Source organism: Notechis scutatus, chromosome 2 (assembly GCF_049901735.1).
Source record: "Notechis scutatus isolate UNSWTSFEM ecotype Mainland chromosome 2, rNotScu1.2, whole genome shotgun sequence".
Taxonomy (NCBI): Eukaryota; Metazoa; Chordata; class Lepidosauria; order Squamata; family Elapidae; genus Notechis; species Notechis scutatus.
In genome coordinates, this window is record NC_142010.1 from 166,072,543 (window position 1) to 166,093,948 (window position 21,406).

At 38.7% G+C, this 21,406-nt stretch overlaps 1 long non-coding RNA gene across 1 annotated transcript in view; it reads right to left on the minus strand.

Moving 5' to 3' along the window:
- Window positions 1-14,308: 14,308 nt before the first annotated feature.
- LOC148132387 (uncharacterized) overlaps window positions 14,309-21,406 on the minus strand; it is a 131,063-nt gene continuing 123,965 nt past the window's right edge. The window contains exon 3 of the long non-coding RNA XR_015747938.1: window positions 14,309-14,659. This is a non-coding gene — a long non-coding RNA (uncharacterized LOC148132387). The remainder of the gene's footprint in view (window positions 14,660-21,406) is intronic.

The following is a 21,406-nucleotide window of genomic DNA, read 5'->3' on the forward strand; positions in this document are numbered from 1 at the left end:
CATGCAATCTACAGACTCCAGTGATGGAGCCAATAGCTAGAATAATAAAATGAATAATGTAAGTCTAGACAATTGAGTCTGTTGAGGATCAAGGAAGAGAAAGAAGCAGATAATTGACAAGGTCACAATAAAATAAAGTTTGAATGTGACTACTGTTGTAAAAACAGTTAAAAATGTTTTTTTAAAATCAAGACACTTAGAAAGCCAGACAATATTTGATTATAAGGCTATGCCTGCTGAAGGGAGGACATGAGGACAGAAAGCAACAGGTCCAGACATGTCCTTCATTTGCTGGATGTCTGGTAGATCTAGATGAAGCTGAGGTGTGCAATCAAGCCCCCTTTAGATTTTTATCATCATTGCCTTTTTTTTGACACCCCCGGCAGATGCCTCTGGATAGAACAAAGTTTGCAAGCCAGAACAGAAAGAAGGGGAACTAGTTTTCTTTGAGAATCAAAAGACTAAGGGTGTAATTAAAGGGGTGCATATGGAAGGGGATTTTTTCCGACTGAAATGTCAAACAATCTTTGGGGAGATAGGAGAACCCCAAAGAATTATGTATGGTACAGTAGTATTCTCACCCACCCAGTAATCAGTATTACTATTTTGGAAGATCATTGTAATAATGGTAAAGAGGCTTAAGATGTCCTTCCCATTTTCCTCTGTATATAGTGGCTTCTCTTCCACATATTAGTGCACAATAGTTAAACGTTTTGCTTTTCCTCATTGGTATGTGCAAACCTTTATAACTTTCTCCTGTTTAATTGATCATTTTCTCACACAATTTAGCGCATGAGTGTTATCTCTTTTCAGACAGTTTTGTTAAGGCTAGCCACATATCCTTTATTTATTCTCTTTACTGAATGTTGCCATGTCTTATTTTACTGCTTGTTTATTTATATTTCCTGTCCATATTATGCTTCGTAGTCAGGATTATTCTTTTGCTATGCTTGGCTTAATATATCCTTGCAACTTTCACCTCATTCATGTCTTTATTGCTTTCAAATCCACGAATCTCCTGCCCACATTTTAAATGTGGCAGAACAGATGTGGCCATTTCCTCACTGATGTTAGCAGCCAAAAATTGCATTTCTGTACTGAAGTCTTTGACAGCAGGGGGAGGGGTGGAAATGGGACAGAAACTGGGTGGTGATGGTTGCCATTGGCATAGGTGGTAGCTTCAAAGTGAGACAAAAGGTCTTTGGAAATTGCATGTGGCCTTTCTCATTTCTCATCACATAGTGTCATCATTTAGGCCAGTGATCCCCAACCTTTTTACGCCGCGGCCCGGTATCCCCAACCTTTTTTATGGCGCGGCCCGGTACACGACATCAACTGGGCGCCGCCATCTTGTTTTGATGAAAAAGTGCTTCCGGTGAGCTCACGGAAGCACTTTTTCATCAAAAACAAGATAAGCGGCGCATGCCGCTCGTGAGCTTTCCAGGTAGAAATGGCTTTCTACCGGAAAAGCTCACGAAAGGCACGCCGCCATCTTGTTTTGATGAAAAGTGCTTCCCGGTGAGCTTTCTACCCGGAAAAGCTCACGGAAGCACTTTTTCATCAAAACAAGATGGCGGCGCCAGCAAGTAGCAGCGCCCGGTAGGACTTGTTCCACGGACCGGTACGGTCCAGCGGACCGGTGGTTGGGGACCCCTGATTTAGGCAATTCATCTATTTGAATTGATAGGAATTGATACCTTGTCTGCAAGGAGCCATCACTATTATCAAGAATTTGCAAATTATTTCACCTTCAAAATATTTTACCTGTTGGTTTCCCATATTCCTTCTCCCCCTTTCTTAATAAAACAAGATGGAGGACACAATAGTCAAGGTGGCTGACAGTAACATAAGCAGCAAAAAAAAGAGCAAAGATGTTGGAATCCTAATTAAAAACAATTAAAAGCACATTAATAAAGCAAATGGGGCTTAGAAATTTAGCCCCATTTGCTTTAGAGTGGTATTTTGGTATTACTACTATAGTGTTTATTATCTATTTTAGTTTGAAGGGGAAAAGAATCCAAATGAGATTGCCCAAAGCTATATTGGGAGAATATTAACTGTTTGGCCAAATCAAAGTTAGGTTCAAAGCAAATGTAATATTAACTTTGCCCTCTATGTCTGTTAGCCTTTGGTAACCTTGTTAATAAAGACCTCCAGAGCATTCGCTGGATCCATCACGGATTCCACTGAATTCAGGAAGAACAATAATTTGACGCCTAGATTCCCCCCACTCCCTTATTCTTTTCTACTGTTGCTACTATTTTGCTGTTATTGTTTTAAATTTCAGCTCAAATTTCTAGCACAGGGGGCTAAGCAGCATCACCTTCAGGGCTCTGTTTTGAATTTCACACATGCTCTAGTTGGCAGGAAATTTAATTCAGATTTAGAACCTGAAAAATGTGCAGGCAAGAGCTGCAAAAGCTATATTTTTCTAGTATCAAATTTGAAAAGGGACTTTTGCAAAACAAAACTCTATACAAACCTTGGGAGGACCAATACCTATTCAGACAGGCCTTCCGTTTTCAATCACTCCTATTCCTCTTAAAAGCTGATTGATACATCAACTGATTCTAAGCAAGGAGACTTAAAAAAAAAGGTGCCCAAAGTAAGTCTAGCTGACATTTAGATCATTGGGCCTTCCATAGATAAATGTTCAAATATTAGCATAACTTGTAATCCTGGGGTGGTGCAAACAATAAAATGGACAATATCAACATAAAGAAGGATATTTCTCATTTCAGTATTGAAATACTTTGCACTTCAGGTTCAGTTCTGGAATCCAATATCTAACCATTTTTTCCTATTGCTTCTTTTGAAACCTCTATTGATTAGTTAATGAATGTGGTTTTCTTCTGAAATCAATGAATAAACTAATGAAACAGTTTAAAATAAGCAACATTCTACAACTTAACAATACTAAGGGACTTTCATTTTTTGTTTTTTGGCTCTTCACCATATAATTTTTTAATATATCCACTGTAGAATTCTTTTATATACAATAATAATATAGCTGCTTTGTTATATTATTTGTGATATATACAAATTGTTATATATATTATACATTATTCATTTACAAAAAAGGAACTTTGACCAAAACTACATTTTAAAATGGCAGAATAACAATGTAACAATATTAAAATAAATGATCCCATTTCTTTTTCAATGAATGGATCCACAACCTTTCCCCCCCTCATACTTTGACATATGTATAGCTTTAATTATTTATAGTCTTAACTATTTTAAATTGAAAGTGGTATATCTTTGCAATATCTATATTTTGCATACATTTTGATTGAAGAAATGTTTAAATTAATTTTACAATTAGTTTTGAAAGTTGAAAATAACAGCTTTAGATAAAATAATTTAACTCTACCTGGTTATTATGAATGTTATCAAGTATTTCTGCAAATCCCAGAAGAAAATGGGCCTAATTATGAGAAGGAAATTTAGCAAAATCCAACCATATCCAGATTCATTACAATTCTGCATAGTAAAAAAAGGCTCAATTTTTCATTATTTCTTCAAATCAATAGTAACACAATTTCAAAGCCTAGCCAGTTATACACTGTCTTTGTACTAAAGTTGGGAAAAAATATGTTCAGACCAAATATTTATACTCAGTTCATATCTCTTAATCGTAAATGCACATGGTCTGCAATTTTCAGAATGTTTTGTTGTTTGAAACAAAAAATATGTATATAAGGAATAAATACATAGAAACAATAGTACTAGAAATCACTTGGAAGAAAGGTACACAGTAGAAAATACGTTCAAAGTGAAATTATTAATATTAGAAGAAACGTGCATTAAATAAGAATCAATCAGATGCAGACTTTTTTTTTTAAATTTTTACCAGTCCATTTGTTGTTGCTGTTGTTTTCTGCATTTCTGCCATTTAGTTTCAGGAGCCACTAGTTTGGCAATGTGCTCAACTACTTCCTACAGTGAAGCTGATCAGTGCATGAATCTGATGAGAGATTTGACTTTCAGCCAAGGTCACTCAGCTCACTTCCATGGCTAAGAACTCAAACCTGGCTCTTCTTTTGTTTAATCCGACATCTTAACTGCTTCACCACATTGGCTCTCTGCCAATCCCTATTTATCCATGAGGATTAGGAATACTTTGATAGTTATTACTCTTTTGTGGTGTTAGTTTGAAGTGATATGCTGGTTGATATACTATAAGCAGTAACAGTGTTTGAAAGTGTGGATTTTCTGCTAACAAGAAAACTCCCCTAAATCTAGGTTAATCCTAATCTAGGTAAGTCCTTCCTTTCCCAAATCCAGATAACTTTACCAACTGATCTGTTTATTGTCAGCAGCACCAGAATCAAGGACAGTTCACTCAATTTTGATTGAGAAATAAGGTTTTTGTCTGTTTCATCACAAAGGCTAAGATGGAATTTTGGAGTTTCCTTCTCTCCAGACAGTAAAATCTATCAAAGGTCTGGTTGAGACATAACAAAAATTATAGCCAATCCATAATACATCAGTTTAGATTAACATCACATAATAGGCACTGGGGCCTGTTCTAGGCACTGGTTTTCCCTAGGAGACCACAACTGTCAAATGATTTGTTTCCTTATCCTTACTTCCCATTTGGTATCTGGCACAGATAGATGAAGTTACCTCAGCATTTTGATCTAGCCCAGGAAACTTACCAAAGCCATCCCTCCTGTGGCTGTTGTGGATAGGGACATGACAGTTTTGCCACAGTTCCTAAGGGAGTAATTTGGAGTTTGCATCTCAGCAAATCCATGGTGGAACAAACACTAACTGGAACAAATTTGGTTAATATTTATGTTTGCTTCAAAAATATGACTCACTGTTGGAAATGTAAGTAATAGTTAATCTTCTTGGTTTACATCTTTTTTTGTAGCAAGTACTGTATATTCTGTGCTTACAGCATCAAAGAAATGCTGCAAAAAAGCATGTGTGCTGTGAGCTCAAGCTTGTTATGAGAATATTCTGTAGGATATTTCTACTCAGAAAAACAAAAAGGAGAGGGAGGGTGGGAGGAAGCTACTGCAGGAGCTATAAGCCCAAGAAGACCCCCAAATTCCATACCAACCTTAAAGACGGAGGTCTAAGGTCAAAGATGGAATGTCCCCAGATCTGGGATGCTCAAACACCCTCAGCCACTTAATCTTGGTAGGAATGCATTGGAAATTGTTCCTCCCTATCCAAAATGGCCTCCAACCACTTGGACAGAACCCAATAACTTCACTTGTCTGGCCAGGATCAAAAGATATAAATGGGGATCATCATCATCATCAAACTGACGATACTAAATCTCAAAGCAGTGGATGACTTCCCCTAGGGATTTCATGTAAATATCTAGGGCTTTTTAACTGAAAATGAAAAAAATGTCAAACACAAATGCAAAAAGGGAAACTTTAGTTATCACTTCTGTCAATTCAGAGCTGGTAGCAATGTACCACCACAATTTGCCCCCTCTCACTCTAGCATTACACCTTGGTGAATTGCAATTGATTCGCTGATCTGTGCTCTTAATGATTTTAAAACAGTAGCAGAAAAAGCCCACATGTCAGTGTTATTTAATTGCCAGACGCAAAAAAATTAAAAAAAAAAAAATAGCTGCATGAGTCACATTAGCTAAGTTTCCTGGGAAATCTTGTTGATTTAAAATTATGCAAAATAGTGGAGGTGTTGGTTGGATGGGTGCTTAAGCTTTATGATGAAAACAGAAATCTGTAGTATAAGAGCAATTATGAACCTCATTCACCAAGTTACTTATAGTCACTTTCCCTTTGTTATGTTAAGGAAACAGTAGAGAGTAGATTCTAGGATCCAGATCTTACTACAAAGGGTTGACAGGCAAAATGTATTTTACTCAATTGCTGTTGTTGTTTGGAAATCTGCATCAGGATTTAATACCTTTTACTCTGAAATGCGGTTCCCTTTTTAATCTCTTCAGATCTTCACTTTATAGTAAAACCATTTTGGACATATATAATAAGTACTTTTGTCTGATTAATTTTCAATGAGGTTTTAATAGAAAGACTTCTCAGGAACTGTGCCCCAAGTGACAGGCATTGTCTTCCCTTTACTTCGCATCCCTGTGCCAATTTAGGGGGATGAATTGCGTAGCTTTAAATCCTGGCCTCTGGTACCCAACTCAATCCATGAAATAAACTTACCAAATTGCCCACCTAGTGTTGCAAAGACAGCAAGGTCAATCTGCAGATCAAAACTAATCAAGTGATGGACAGAGAAGACAAGACGCTATTGCCTGGGAAACCAAATAAATAGAAGCACAAATTCATCCATCAGTGCCATCTGGAAGAGATTGGCCTGGATGTCTTTCTGTCAGGCTCTGCTATAGTATTTATTTGTGTAGCTGGGCTCTGGCTTTAGGGATTTCAGCAAAATATTTTTGTCGGCAATGATTTGGCGAGAACATCATCCAAGTTGATTGTCAAGCTACAATTAAAGAGCCTGTTGCTTCAGACTCACAATTACAAGTGAAGCTGGCTTTCCTTTTTAGACATACCTGGGGGACAACATATGTGAGATGATCTCACTTTGGACTCTGTACACATAGTTTTTATAAAAAAGTAAAAAACATGGATAATCATTAGTTGATGACATGCACACATATAAAGAACTCATGATGGATGATCATTATGAATGATGTATATGTAAGGTTTAGCAAAGGTTGATGTTTCTGCTTAAGACAAATAATCATACATACTTTACCAGTATCATTAGTGTGGTAGAACTATATTTTTTTTTATTTAACAGCAAAGGAAAAATAAGGAGAGAATGATCATATTAAAAGGCATCTGTGTACACACGAAGCTTAAAGAATAAATGAAAGGAGTTATAAAGGATATCATAATAAATGATGCATATTATGATATCATGGAGACAACCCTCACAAGTTGAATGAGTAAGTTGTGTGCAGCATTACATTTTGACAAAGAAAGGAAAACCTGGAAACAAGCTCTTGTCAATGAGTTACTTTCAGCGTCTAAGTCTAAATTCTGTAGACAAATGAGGAAAAGCAAGAAAGTGAATCTACCATCTGCTCATCACAAAAAGAAAATATTCTGGAATATTTAATCATATTGTATTATGTTAAGGAAAAAATGAAACAATAATAATAATAACAATAATGACCGTATGGCTATGTCATCTTCAACCTGTTTCAGTTCTTTATCCCAGAACATCGCCTGATATAGAGATCTGGCTCCCTACAGAGGTTCTTTAGGAGTACCCCTGAGTTGTCTTAAGTAGCCTCAAAAGCAAAAGTAATGAGCAGGTTAATTGGGGGGATGCCAAGAAAAAAACCTATTGGACTGTTGTATTTTATAGTATTATAAGATACACTTCAAAAATTATTCAGATGAGGTACTTAGGAAGGCATAAGAGCACATTTTTAAAATTACTCTCTCTATCGTTAGAAAGTCTGAAAATGAACGAACATGGCACCAAGGATTCTGCAGACAATACCTAGATTGAAACATAAGAGAGAGGATACACCTGGCCTGTCAAGACTGAAGAAACCAGCAGGTCAACTGGTTTGGAGTTGATGTGGGTGGTTCTGGGTGGTGTTGTGTCACCATAGTTTACTCTGAGCAGTCAGTCACACTTTTTGGATAGAGCTTAGTGGCCTGTCATGATGGCAACTGTCTGTTAGAATAGATGCCCTTTGGTTGCCAGTGACCACTGAATTAGACAACATCTGTAAAATGGCCATGCTTTATGAAAAAGACGAGACAGTGTTAAGAAATGGCCTGGGAACCTGGTGGAGGAGTGTTTACCTATCAGCTCCTTTGGGAGACATTGGGAGGCAGGAAAAAGGGAGAAGATGGGGGCATGAAAGTGAAAGAATGGGAAAAGGAAGTGTTAGATTTATTTTTTTATTTTATTTATTTTATTTGGTTTGTCAATTGCTTACAAGATAATAGGTATAAGTAAAAACATAGTTTTGAATACATGGATACATATAAGAAAAATAAAAGAAACAATAGGACAGGGACGGTAGGCACGTTCGTGTGCTTATGCATGCCCCCACTTAGGAAAGGGGTGAGGTCAATAGTAGACAGTCTAAGGTTAAAGGTTTGGGGGTTTGGGGAAAAAAACACAGAGTCACGTAGAATATTCCAGACATTGATACAAACAATGTTGCTGAAGTCGTATTCCCTACAATCAAGTTTGGTGCGGTTAACCTTGAGTTTGTATCTATTGTGTGCTCTTGTGTTGTTATGGTTGAAGCTGAAGTATTCATTGACAGTAAGTCATTGCAATGTATTATTTTATATACAATACTTAGATCAGACCGAAGACGGCGTAATTCAAGGTTTTCTAGGTCTAGAATTTCAAGTCTGGTGGCATAAGGTATTCTGCAATGAGTAGAGGAGTGGAGAACTCTTCTTGTGAAATATTTCTGGACTTTCTCAACTGTGTTAATGTCAGATATGTAATATGGGTTCCAGACTGATGAGCTGTATTCGAGTATTGGTCTAGCAAATGTTTTGTATGCTCTAATTAGTAGTGTAATATTACCAGAGAAAAAGCTACGTAAGATTAGGTTAACAACTTTTAATGCCTTTTTGGCTATGTAGTTACAGTGGGCTCTAGCACTTAGATCATTAGAGATGAGTACTCCAAGATCCTTGACAGAGTTTGGATCATCAACAAGGTCTTGACTATTCAGCCTGTATTTTATTTTCTGATTGTTTTTGCCAATATGTAGGACAGAGCATTTATTTGTTGAGATTTGAAGTTGCCATTTGTTTGACCATTCTGATACATAGTTGAGGTCTTTTTGAAGGGTAGCAGTATTGTCGATGGTGTTGAATAGCTTTACATCGTCAGCGAAGAGAATGCAGTTGCTCTTAATATGATCACAGAGGTAATTTATGTAGAGTATGAAGAGAGTTGGTCCTAGAACACTGCCTTGGGGGACACCACTGTTGACAGGTACAGAATTTGATAGGACGCTCCCAATTTTGACTATTTGTTGTCTGTTTGACAGGAATGCTTCTATCCAGTTATGCAAGTGTCCAGAGATACCATAAGATTTTAGTTTTAGGAGTAGTTTGTCGTGTACCACTGAATCAAAGGCTTTACAGAAGTCTATGTAGATTGCGTCTATTGCTTTGCCCTGATCAAGTTGTATAGTCCATATCTTTTTGCAGTGTAAGAGTTGCAGATTGCAGGACAGTTTTTTTCTGAAACCAAACTGTTCATTAGAGATGTGGGTTTAAAGAAGGAAGAAGGATGTCCTTTTCCATATGAGAAGCAAAGAGGCTTGCAATGAAGGAATCTTGGAGTGAAAGACTAACGGTGATTCCATACAGTGGCACTTCTTATCAGATTTGGATGAGAATTGAACCAGACGAAAGGAATGGGAGTTGGGTTGGGTTGATAATGTGAAGTGAGGAGTGAATTGGAAGTTGGTTGGTGGCTTGGACTGAGTTGCTTACTGAGTGACTTTTGAGTGTTTTGTCAAGTTCAGCCAACCACTAATGATGATGAGTAGATGGAAATGGATATTAATGGTGATGGGATGGTCAGGGAGGTTAAGGAAGCCTGCCTTGGTAGCGGATGGAGAAGGTAAGAAGATCATTTAGTGATGGGCAGAGGATAATATCATGGGTTGAAAAGGGCAGACCACTTGTACCAAGTGGGATTGGGCAATTGGGACCAATTCCTAAACCTGGCTCTTTGGCTCCAAGTATCATGGAGTCTCTGGATTCCAGCTGCTGCTGTTGAATGTTAGTTCTGACTGAAATCACATTTTTCTTATCCATAGTCCATTGTAGGTGCAAGGCTAGACATGGGTTGAATCACTGAAATCTGTATAGATGAGGAGAGGGACCAACCTTTCTTAGAACTGTGCCCATCCAGGATTTAAGTCATGCATCAGCTGTAAACCGAGGGCTGAAAAAATGGAGTGGCAACTGCCATGTAGGAAACTGCAAGCAATCAGAAACAGTGCTGTTGTTAACTGGTTGTAGGGACCTCTTTTTAAAGTTATGCTCCAAGTATGAGTTTCAACTACAGCTATTATACCATATCATTGCCCCTACTGCATAGTGCAGGTATGCGCTTCAATTGGCCGACTCAGGAATTCTGGGAATTGAAGTCCACAGATCATAAAGGGGTCATAGTTGCCCACAGCTGGCAGAGTGGCATCCATACCTAAGACTTATCTCAAGATTGGTGGAAAGTTCCCCCAGATTTACATGCTGGGAGACCAGCTTGCCTTCTTTGGGGGAGAGAATCCAAAGCATTACAGATGGGCAACTATAAAAAATTAAATAAATAAAATATTAATTTGTTGATTTTCTCTGCTGCTGTATACATTTGGATGGTTTATTGTTTTAAATATTTAATTGTTTTTATATTTTTAAAACTGTAAGCTGCCCAAAAACACTGGTTGAGATGCACAGCTAAAGAAATTGAAGGAAGGAAAGAAGGAAGGAAGGAAGGAAGGAAGGAAGGAAGGAAGGAAGGAAGGAAGGAAGGAAGGAAGGAAGGAAGTTAGTTAGTTCAGGGCTGCTTATGGCAACCATGGGTCTTATTCTAGGTTATTAGACATCTGATGTGGGAGGCTACTCTGTCAGCCTAGTCCAGACAGTTAGCATGCCCAGATGAACTAATTCTACTTTATCATAAAATTAACAGAAAATTGCAAGTTTTCTGAAACTTGAAAGTACCTTTCTCCTCATCATCTCCTTGTTCAAACAACTTTGGTGGTTCTCTTCTCAGAGGTTTGCCATGCCCACATTCTTTTTGTGGACTAAGCTTTCTTTTGACCGACTGCTTTCTTGGTTGTGGCTCTTCCTCCTATCTTTCAATGCCATTCCCACATACTATTATACACACTGGATCTGTTTGCTTGTTTTTTAAAATTTCAGATCTGAAAGTGGGGGACATTAACATCTGCCCGTTGTTATGATTAGATTCCTCTCTGCTATGGAGTTTTGCAATGCCCCTAATCTTTGCAGGGAGCATGGACCCATTTCATCAGTTTACCCCAGGCACCTAATGGTTTCCAGAAGGCATTTGAGGAACTTCCCCAAAGCCATAGCACCAGGGGTGGGATTCTACAGGTTCACACCTTTTTGCTAGAACCAGTTATTAACATTCTAAGCAGTTCGGAGAACCGGTTGTTAGAAGAAATTACTGGCCTAATCCTGTAAGGAAGGCAGGAAGGAAACATTCTGGTGTTGCTTACAGAAACTGCCTCTCCATTAACCCTTATTACATTCCTGGCAGGACTAGACTTCCTGTCTCAGGAACGTCTCAAGTTTTTTTCCTCTCCTTTGCTTGTGTGGAGTGACCATTCAAAGTTACAATGGCACTGAAAAAAGTGACTTATGACCATTTTTCACACTTACGACTGTTGCAGCATCCCCACAGTCATGAGAGGCCAGGCGAGGAGATGCATGCCTCGATATGAATGATATTGAGTTGGCCACACCCAGCCAATAACATGTCCACCCAGTCACATGACCACCAAGTCATGCCTACCACCTAAGCCATGCTCACAGAACCAGTTAAAAATTTTGAATCCCACCCCTGCATAGCACTAGCAGGCAGTTCTGCTGAGGCCTTAGATGTATTCTGGAATATGAAAGTGGTGATGACTTTGAACAGGACTGCACCTAAGGGATCTCTCTCAATTCAATGATCCAGGGAATCTTCCTGGTTTGCTTAGGAGATGCTTGCAAAAGGCAAGGAGTAAGTCCAACTGAAGACAGGTAAACCTCAGCTTTGATCTTACACCATGGTGACAAGAGTTGCAAAACTACAATATTCCTTGGCTCTAAATGCATATGGAGAGTGCTGACCAATGGCACTAAACTACCTGTCCATTTGGGGGAAGGCCAGATTGGAAGAAAATTAGACGATTGTAAAGTCAGGTTGCCAGGAGTCTGGAGTGGAAAAATAGCTCATATTTATTTGAAGTTAGATAATAACCGAAGAGGGCCAATAAAGATAACTGAGTGGGCGACTTGTTTATCTAAGATGAATTTGCGCTTATGGAAAGGGTCTCTGTGATATCAGCCTCACCAGTTACGATTTAATCCCCGTCTTTCCTGATTGATGAAAGCTTCGGGAAGCTAATAGAAGATGCATTTGGACAGGGCTCCTTTGAATGAGAGAATGCCTTGAAAAGGTGTTGGTTCACCTTCTCCTTTAGAAGCCATAATTCAGCCTGACTACTTTGGAAAATCACAGCCCGGCCTCTACGCTCCACTTTGCAGGGAAATATTGTTATGATGGTAATGGGTTTACAGTTGGGGGCAGCCTGGATAAAATGGATTATCTGGAACTTTTTCAGTCTGGGTTCCTGCCAGGTACAGAAACTGTGTTCTTGAGTGATACAACCAGGACAGCAGAGGTACAGCCCCCCCTGTTGTGTTTGATCTCTTAGTGGCCTTCAGCTCTGTAAATCGGGATTGCCTTCTGGACTGCCTGCAAGGACAGGGAGTAGGGGAGAAGGCACTTCTGCTTCTTACGCAGGCAATTCAAGCCATGGAAAGGAGGATTAGGGTTAGAGGAAAAAAAAGGAGGTAAACTGTGCATGAGTAAAAAGGTAGACACTCTCAAGTCAACCTCAACCCTTAATGATGAGAATATATGGTATGTGGCCTTTTATCTGATCTTCTCCATTTTTATACTTTTCACGTAGATCTGTGCTTCTCAGTGGCTGTTTTTCCATAACACTACCAGCCCAGCATCCTCTTTCTCGATCTTCAGGATAACCTTTGTGAGCTAGCATTATTCAGTACAGGATGCCTGGCTCTGCGATAGGACAACCAGTTTTATTCTCTTAGTTGCTGCTAAAGGGACTGGGAAGTTGCTATTTCTCTTCTTGACATCTTCATTTTTTTAAATTTATGTTTACCTATATTGTAGGTGCGTGACAGTATAAAAACTGAGATAGGGATTGGTGCTCCTGTGGGCAGACTGCAGAGCAGGGACTAACCGATTTTACCACTTGCTGTCCTTTTTTACTTACTGTGTGGCTGTTGATTTGTGAAAACTATGGACAATGGAAGGAGGGTTTGTGGAGATGCCCCCCTTTTTCATGTGTCTTTAGGACAGTTACCACTTTTAAGATGAGAGAGATCAACTTAATTCCTGGTAAGAACCTGTTTTTTTTTTAACAATTCAGAACAATCATTAATTCAGGGGAGTGGTGTGGTGGCCTAGAGGTAGAGGTTTCGTCTCACAATCAGGAGGCTGTGAGTTCAGTCCTAGGTAGCAGCAGATATTTTCTCTCTCTGCACACAAAACAGAAAATGTCTGCTGTGAGCTCCTTGTAGGTATCCAGCCAGTATACACTCAGCTCCATCCAGTTGCCCCGACTCCACCCCGATTCAAGGGATAACGGGGTCATTAAAATAAAAACAACAACCAGAAGGAATATTTCCATGTCAAGCAAGGAGTGCATGAGGGTGGGGAACCCAAAACTAATCTTACTTGGGTTAATTAAGTATATCATTTGTGTGATATTTTCATTGTACACTTAAATCATCTCATGGTGAGCATGCATAGGGAAAACCAGTGCTACTAATAACATATACTAGCTGAAAACATATGTCCCACAAATCAACCGCCTTGCCTTGCTAGAGGGTCTTCACCGCAAACTACCCAAAATAACACATCTATTGTTAGTTTCTGGAATCCCTATTTTTTGCAAGAAAAAAAATCATTTCACCAATATCCGAAAGCCCACTGTGCCATCTTTATTGTCACTATTTCGTCTACTAAAAGGGGCAAGTTCCTGAAGATAGGGGAAGCAAGATGTATCAGCAGTTATCGTAGCTGAGCTCAATTTTGCTTACTAGTATAGTCAGTACACATCTTATATGAACATCCTTATAAGTTACTTACCCTATTTTAGAGGGAGAACTATTTTTAGTTCCATCTTGGCAAGGTTGGATCTCTGAAAAATGCCATGCTCTTCATCGCAGCCTGGCATGCCTTTAAGCAGGCTGCATGATCTTGGTAGACTCAGCAGGTGGCAGCATCTGACCAACGTTCTCTGGATTTAGAAGCTCAAAGTTAGTACGGTATGTGTGAAAGGGAGATCTCAGGGGAATTCAAGAGCTGTAGATAAGCTTGTCAAGTTGATAGAAACTTCCCCGAACAATTAAATGGCACACCACTTTCTTGTTGCTGCCAAGAAAATTACATAATCATAGACCATTTCATTGGAGTCACCAGGAAATAAGTTCTACTTGAAGGAGAGTTCTATTTTATTTTATTAACTTTAATTATTTATTAATTATTTATTAATTATTTATTTTATTAACCAGTGGTGGGATTCAATTTTTTTACTACTAGTTCTGTGGGCGTGGCTCGGTGGGCGTGGCAGGGGAAGGATACTGTGAAATCTCCAGTCAGAGGTGGTATTTGCTGGTTCTCTGAACTACTCAAAATTTCTGTTACCGGTTCTCCAGAACTGGTCCGAACCTGCTGAATACCACCTCTGTGGCACACCCATAGCCAAATCTTGGGCAACTGGGAAGTATGCTCAACTTCTTAGTTGGCTCAATTTTATAGCTTGCATGATCTGACTTGATGCTCCCTGGTAGACGGCACAAGAAGGATACTGAACTTCCAATGAGCTTTTAGTCTTGAGTTCTCCAGATCTGCAAACAGTCATTACCTAAAACCAGAGAGAAGATTGAATGTCAATTTGCTTTTGACATCAAAATAAGGTACGCATTGACTCTAGTCAGCATGTTGTAGAAATACATTAGATTAGAAACTGCATTTCATTTCATTAAAACTTTTGAAAAGAAATCTTAGTGCTCCAGTTTAAAAAGAGAGAATTAATTATTGGCTTAATATTAAGCAAATTAATTGTTGGCTCCAAGTTAGTGCTGGAAATAATTACTTAGGATTTTAATTGTTAACTCTATGTGAATTATTGACAGGTAATCTATTTATGATTGTGATTATTTTGAACTTGAGATTGAGCAACATTGAGGGTTTGCAGATCATGAAATTATGAAAAGAAGTTGACGTGTTTGAAATGAGAAAGTTGGACTGGTAGTTGAGAAGGAAGGTATACAACTGGACCTTTTAGCTTGCTGTGTCTGCAATGTTACAGTTCTATTGTGGATTGAGTGGAATCACAAGATTATTGTGCCATATTGGACAAACCTGGACCAGTTAGAAAAACTGAGTTTCCAGAAAACGAAAGAGATTGAGATTGAAGCAGTATTCATAAACAAAGACTGATACATTGGAAAGCAATATTGGGCTCCATTTATTATTTAAAGGAGGTCTCATAATCTGAACCCAATATTAATTTTCAACCTTTGACCCATATCAAAGGAAACCCATTTTTGGGTAAATATCTGGAAACCCATTTTTTCCATTAGAGTAAAAAAAAAGTGGCACTCCTATCATCATCATCGGTTCCTTTTGCATGAAATGCATAGGGCATCAAGCTTCTTTCAATGAATCCTATCCACAGCAGCATCTTTGGCATCTTCCCATTGTAAGTCATCTTTAAATGGCCGATGCCAAGTTAGGCGTGGTCTACCCCACCTTTGCTTTCCCTCTGGCTGCTCTCATCTTACAGTATTTTGGGGGTATCAATGTTCTACCGGTAACAAACAAAAAATGTGGCCAGCTAGGTGCATTTGACATTCTGTCACAATTCTTGCAACTTCCTGGATCCACTGAGCTGGAACATTTCCTCATTGGTGACACGCTCATGCCAAGTGACACCCATAATTTTCTGTAGGCAACTTTGATGGAATACACAGAGTTTTTGTGCTGTGCGTGCTTCACTGGCAAAGATCGCTGTCGGCACAATGATTGTCTTATAAAGCTGTAACTTGGTCTTCTTATCTATTGTTGGAGCTGATCAAATAGGTCATAAGCCCTGGAATACTGCTGAGACTTTCTCAATTTTTGTGTTTGATATCCCCATCTATGCTGCCATCTTGTGATAAGATGCTACTGAGATATGTAAACTGTTGCACATGTTCTATTGGCTGACAGACAATTGTGATTAATATATTGGGAGGGTGACTCCCAATCAACACGACTGGTCTTAGCTGCACTAATACGTAGTCATACTTTCTAGCCTCATTGTCTAAGTTGGTAGTCATGTCCTGCAAGGAGGCGCTAGTTGCTAACAGGAATGCAACATTGTCAGCAAAATCAAGGTCTCGGAGCCTTGTGTGGTTCTTCCAGGTAATTCCAGCATTTGACCCATAAACCACATAACAAAGTATATGGTGAGGAGAAACAGAAAAGGTGATAACATGGAACCCTGTCTAATACCAGTTTCAATGTTGAAAAAGTTGGGGGCTCCATTATCAATCTTTACACAGCAACTGTTGTCATGACAGATTTTTGAAGACTCCTATCATCATTCCTATAACCACCCTTAAATTTTGCTGTGAACAGGAATGAGTTTTACCCTGCCTCCTTGCAAGCTCCAACTCCCTCACACACAATCTATAAAAACTTTGCTGATCAGGGTTCCTGAAACCTGGCCCTCATTGGCTTCCTCTTAACTTCCTTTCACAAGTGAAATAAGGCCATTCTGAAGTGCTGCCAATTTTTTCTTCCAGTGAGCCTGCTTCTGAGGAGCTATTGTCTTACCTTATGATATCTGAAAAGGGCAACATTTTTTTTTGGACACTCTGACTAGCGAAATGACGTCTAACATACTTTGGGTGCAATTATCTTATTTTTGAAGAGATGGCCCCATGAGCCCTACATCAAACAAAACATCACCGTCTTGGTATGGTGCAGAATTCTACTGTTAGTGACAATGAAATGAGACAACATAATATTTTCATTTTTCTTCAAGTTTGTATGCCTCTATTGAGTCATATGGTCTTTTCAGGAACACATTTGTAGAATTTCATACCTCAGATTGGTAACTGCATAGCTGAAGAAGCCCAAGAAAGACATGAAAGGAGTTAATCACTTGGGGACTTTGTGCATAAGTGAAACAAAGCATTGGAGAAGTGAAAGGATCCTAGGGCTGGCTCACAGCAGAAAAACAGTGAGTGACAGGAGCCATTTTCCATGAAACCATTTGTACAGAAAGTAGGGTGGGATAGACACATCAGCAAATGCATTAAATAAAGCACGGTGGGACCACAAATCAAACATGTTCATTTATTCTTCCCAGAATATTCTTCTATATTCTGCAAGAGTTGTGATACCAGTCACCATTATAATTTATTCTGAATATTGTGCCAACTTCATAGGTCTGAATTCTGCCTCTGTCCTTACTGGCATCAGTAGTTCTCTAGAACAGGGGTCTCCAACCTTGGCAACTTTAAGCCTGGAGGACTTCAACTCCCAGAATGCCCCAGCCAGCAAAGCTGGCAGGACTAGACTTCCTGTCTCAGGAACGTCTGGAGTTTTTTCCCCTTCCTTTGCTAGTACTTTGCTTGTGTGGAGTGACCATTCAAAGTTACAATGGCACTGAAAAAAGTGACTTATGACCTTTTTTCACACTTACGACTGTTGCAGCATCCCCACAGTCATGAGAGGCCAGGTGAGGAGATTGTGCCTCGATGTGAGTGATATTGAGTTGGCCATGCCCAGCCAACATGACCACCAAGCCATGTCCACCCAGTCACATGACCACCAAGCCACGCCCACCAACTAAGCCACGCCCACAGAACCGGTTAAAAAAAATGATCCCACCCCTGGTTCACACCCTATTCTGCTAAACTGAATGTTCCATCTCCATCTTTTTACTATGTTATTCAGACCAGTGGAGAGATAGGATAAGGAAACTAGATCCTGGAGCTTCATTTCCTCTCCCATCTGAACTATCACTTGAAACACTGAGTTGCATTTTCATAATTTGCAAAACTTATTTACAGCAAGAACCAATTTTTGGTTACTTTCATGTATCATCCCCAGGATTTATGCACTTTCTGAAAAATGACTGGTGTACCTCGGCAGAACTAGATCCAGCTGGAGAGAACTCTCTTTCTTCACATTTCTATTTCCTTTTTTGTTTACTTTATCCTTTGTTACACCCCATGAATACCCACAATTCTCCTGCTGCTGCTTCTTTTCTAGGTTTCTTATAGTTAGGACCATATGGAAGAGCGCAGAGAATACACAAGAGAAGATGCAGGAAGGTCTCAGGCAACAAGATATTTTCAGGACAGACCTTCCTGCATTTTATGGCACTTGGCAAGAAAGGAGGAAGGGGTTGTATTTGACACAGCAGCAGAAGCAGACTTTTATGGCTTTATAGGACAGGAGGAGGCAGCATAGCATGTGGAATGGACCAGGAATGGCTATGAAGTCTTAGCCAGGAACTTGGAAGTTGAATCGTGGCAATGTCTTTTATTTTTCATTTGAAGCACAGTGAAACATTTCAGACCAAAAAGAAAAGAAATTCAGTTGCCATGACTCGACTTCCAGGATGACTGAGAATCTTCATTGACTTAACCAAGAATGTCCTCTTCTCCAGACAGGTTGCATCTTTTTTTTGCTTCCCAGAAAAAAAATCCTATTTCTGTTGGCATTTTATTTATATATTTATTTAAAATGTTTACATAGCTGCTCATTCTATAACTCTGGGTGGCTCCCAATCAAAAATTGTAACAATTTCTGTGATTTCTCCTGTTTCTTGCCAACTTTTCTGTTTCTTTTCCAACTTTCCACTCTCTTTTCTTTGACCAGGGCACCATCGTCTTCCTTTATGTTGTAGATTTCTTGATCTGTGCCATGTAAGACATTAGGTAAAGACTAACATGATGAGCGTTCTTTTATATCAACAAAAAAATTAAATCTGTGTCTGTGTGTTGAAAATAACATAGAAGAGTTCGTGATATGACAATTTTCTAAAAGGACATTTCATACAGAAGATTTAATAATATAAAATGATTCAGCCTAAATACAACTTTACTACCGCAATAAGAATTGTGCCTAAATTATTTGCTTTCCACCAAGAAAGAGGCTGTTACCTTCTCTGTCATGCGCTTTTTTCTTTTTTACATATGAAGTAATGAACACAGTAAACTTGAATTTTTCCAGGATTCTCTCCCAACTAAACTGAATACCAGCCTAATTCATGCATGAAATAAAGGAGGGAGGGGGAGAAATAGAAAACATCTAAAGGAGTGTGTACTTATGCATGTATGTATGTATGTGATGACCTATTCCACATGACCTATTTAATGAAAAATGCATCTGGCAACAGCCTCTATAAATTATCCCCAATCTTCCAACAATTCTTCTTGGAGGGCTTAATGATATAATTTGATTGCACACTATGTTTTGGCAAGTCTTTAGACTCTCAAATCTCAGCTTGTGTTCAGAGAAACTTTCCTTTGCTTGCCCTGATTTTCACATGCTGGATGTCAGTGAAAATAAAAGTATGAATTTTGTGCCTCTGTCATGAACGTTGTGGTTTGGAAAACCAGCATTTACTCATGTAAATAGCCACTAGAGAAGAATCATTGAGCAATATGAAAATTCATCAAAAATGGTCTGAATAATCCACTTTTTGAATATACTGTATGCATCTGGTCTATATTCAGTAGAATTTAATGGCATTGGCAAGAGTAAAGAACTCCTTTGCTTCATGCATTGTGTTTTGATATCTATTATAAATTGCATTTATATACTCTCTTTGATTAAAATTAAAAAGATATATAGTTTTGTGTGTGTGTGTGTGTGTGTGTGTGTGTGTGGTGTGTTCTACTGCTATTTTTAAAGAAAAGATAAATATGTGAGTTCACTGTCTTAAGGTGAATACATTGGTTCACAAAAACTGCATATCTTTTGTACTCTGTCCATATGTTCCAGCTGCTTGTCTTCCCAATGGGGTAATTATATTTTTTCCTTAGAAAGCAAAATTCAATATTTCCTTGGAGAAGGCAATATCCAACTGGAAAGCAAACTAAGGAAAAAGTGTTAAGCAACCCTTCTCCCTTTCTAACTTCTCCATTTAAGTTTGTCACTCCCCATGGCACTTTTTGTTTTGTTTGTTAAATATCATTGGGCAAGCTTTTATCCAATGTTTCCCCAAGAAATGGCATATTTCAGTCCTTGTTGACCCTGTGGAGAATAAGTGAATCTGTCACATATTGTATAGCCAATTAATGATGTGGTATTTTATGTTATAGAAGAAATGTATTGCAACCAAAAAGAATTATATTTATTTGAAAGGAAGACAATTGTAAATTCAAGAGGCCCTCCTTCTAAGAATAATAGGAAAGAAAAAGTCATCTGCCTCATTTACCATATTGTCAACAAACATAAAATGACCCCACTATTTCAAAGATGAATTATTGGGGGGGGAGATATTAGTCTTCTATTTAATAAATTCAGGAATTATCTGCAGATTACTTAACAAATCTGGCAGAATGAAGAGAGAGAAAATATAAAGCATCACAGTAAGAAAAAGTCAATTTGGAATAGTAATAATAATAATAAGTATGAATAGCTTCAAGAATTCTGAAGAGAATACATTCACACCCACCCACACAACTGCATGCATAAAATACTGTATATGAATTGAAATTTGAATTAAAGTTTCATTTAAATTTCTTATCTATGGCTGTGGGCTCACCACAAGCCTGTTAAGGCAGTATTTATTCTCTCTATAAAACATTTGCTAGTCCACAGGAAGAGTTTGTTGCATTAAGTAATTTATAGAGTGCTAAGAAGTTCCTTAAGCTGTTATTAAAAACATACAAAATCTTTTCTGGTTAGATTTCTAGTAACTTAGACTTCTAACTAAGCAGAACTGATCGAGCTGCCTTTTGATGTTTAATGAGTTCTGAGGCAGATGTGAGATGTGATAGACAGGGGAGCAGCAGTGATTTAGTGTTCATGAAAAGAAACGGTCTGACTCCCTCTTTGGAAAAAAGAAAATGTAGCTAAAAAGGACCCCCTTTTTTCTCCTTCTCCTTCTTCTTCTTCTTTAGTCCATGTGGTTTTGATTTCCTCATCTAATGCCTCTCAGTGCTGGCTCGTTTCCATTCAAGCACACACAGAACACTGAAAACTAATTAGCCTTGGATGCCGCCACAGGAAGTTAGCCTGCCAAGATCTTTTTCCCCCACAATTCCTCAAACTTTCTCAGCTTCCCTCAGGCCAAGGAGCTTGTGCTGGGCCTCTCTGTGAAGGTTGCCAGGTCTAATTTTACAATTTCCCTTCACCTTATCTAGTATGCCCCAGGCCAAACCAAGGAGAAAGATCAGAGTCAGGTTGTGTTGGGAGCTTTTCATCCTCACACCCAATTCCCTCCCTCATTCTTTTCTTTTCAGCCCCAGTTTGAGGAATCCTGCTCATCTCCAGTTACAGTGTTGACTTGTTAATCTGACCTCTGCTAATGCTTTTTGAAAGAACCAAAGGGGACTTCACCATCTTGTAAAACTTGAAAGTATTTCTGCCTCAGAGACCT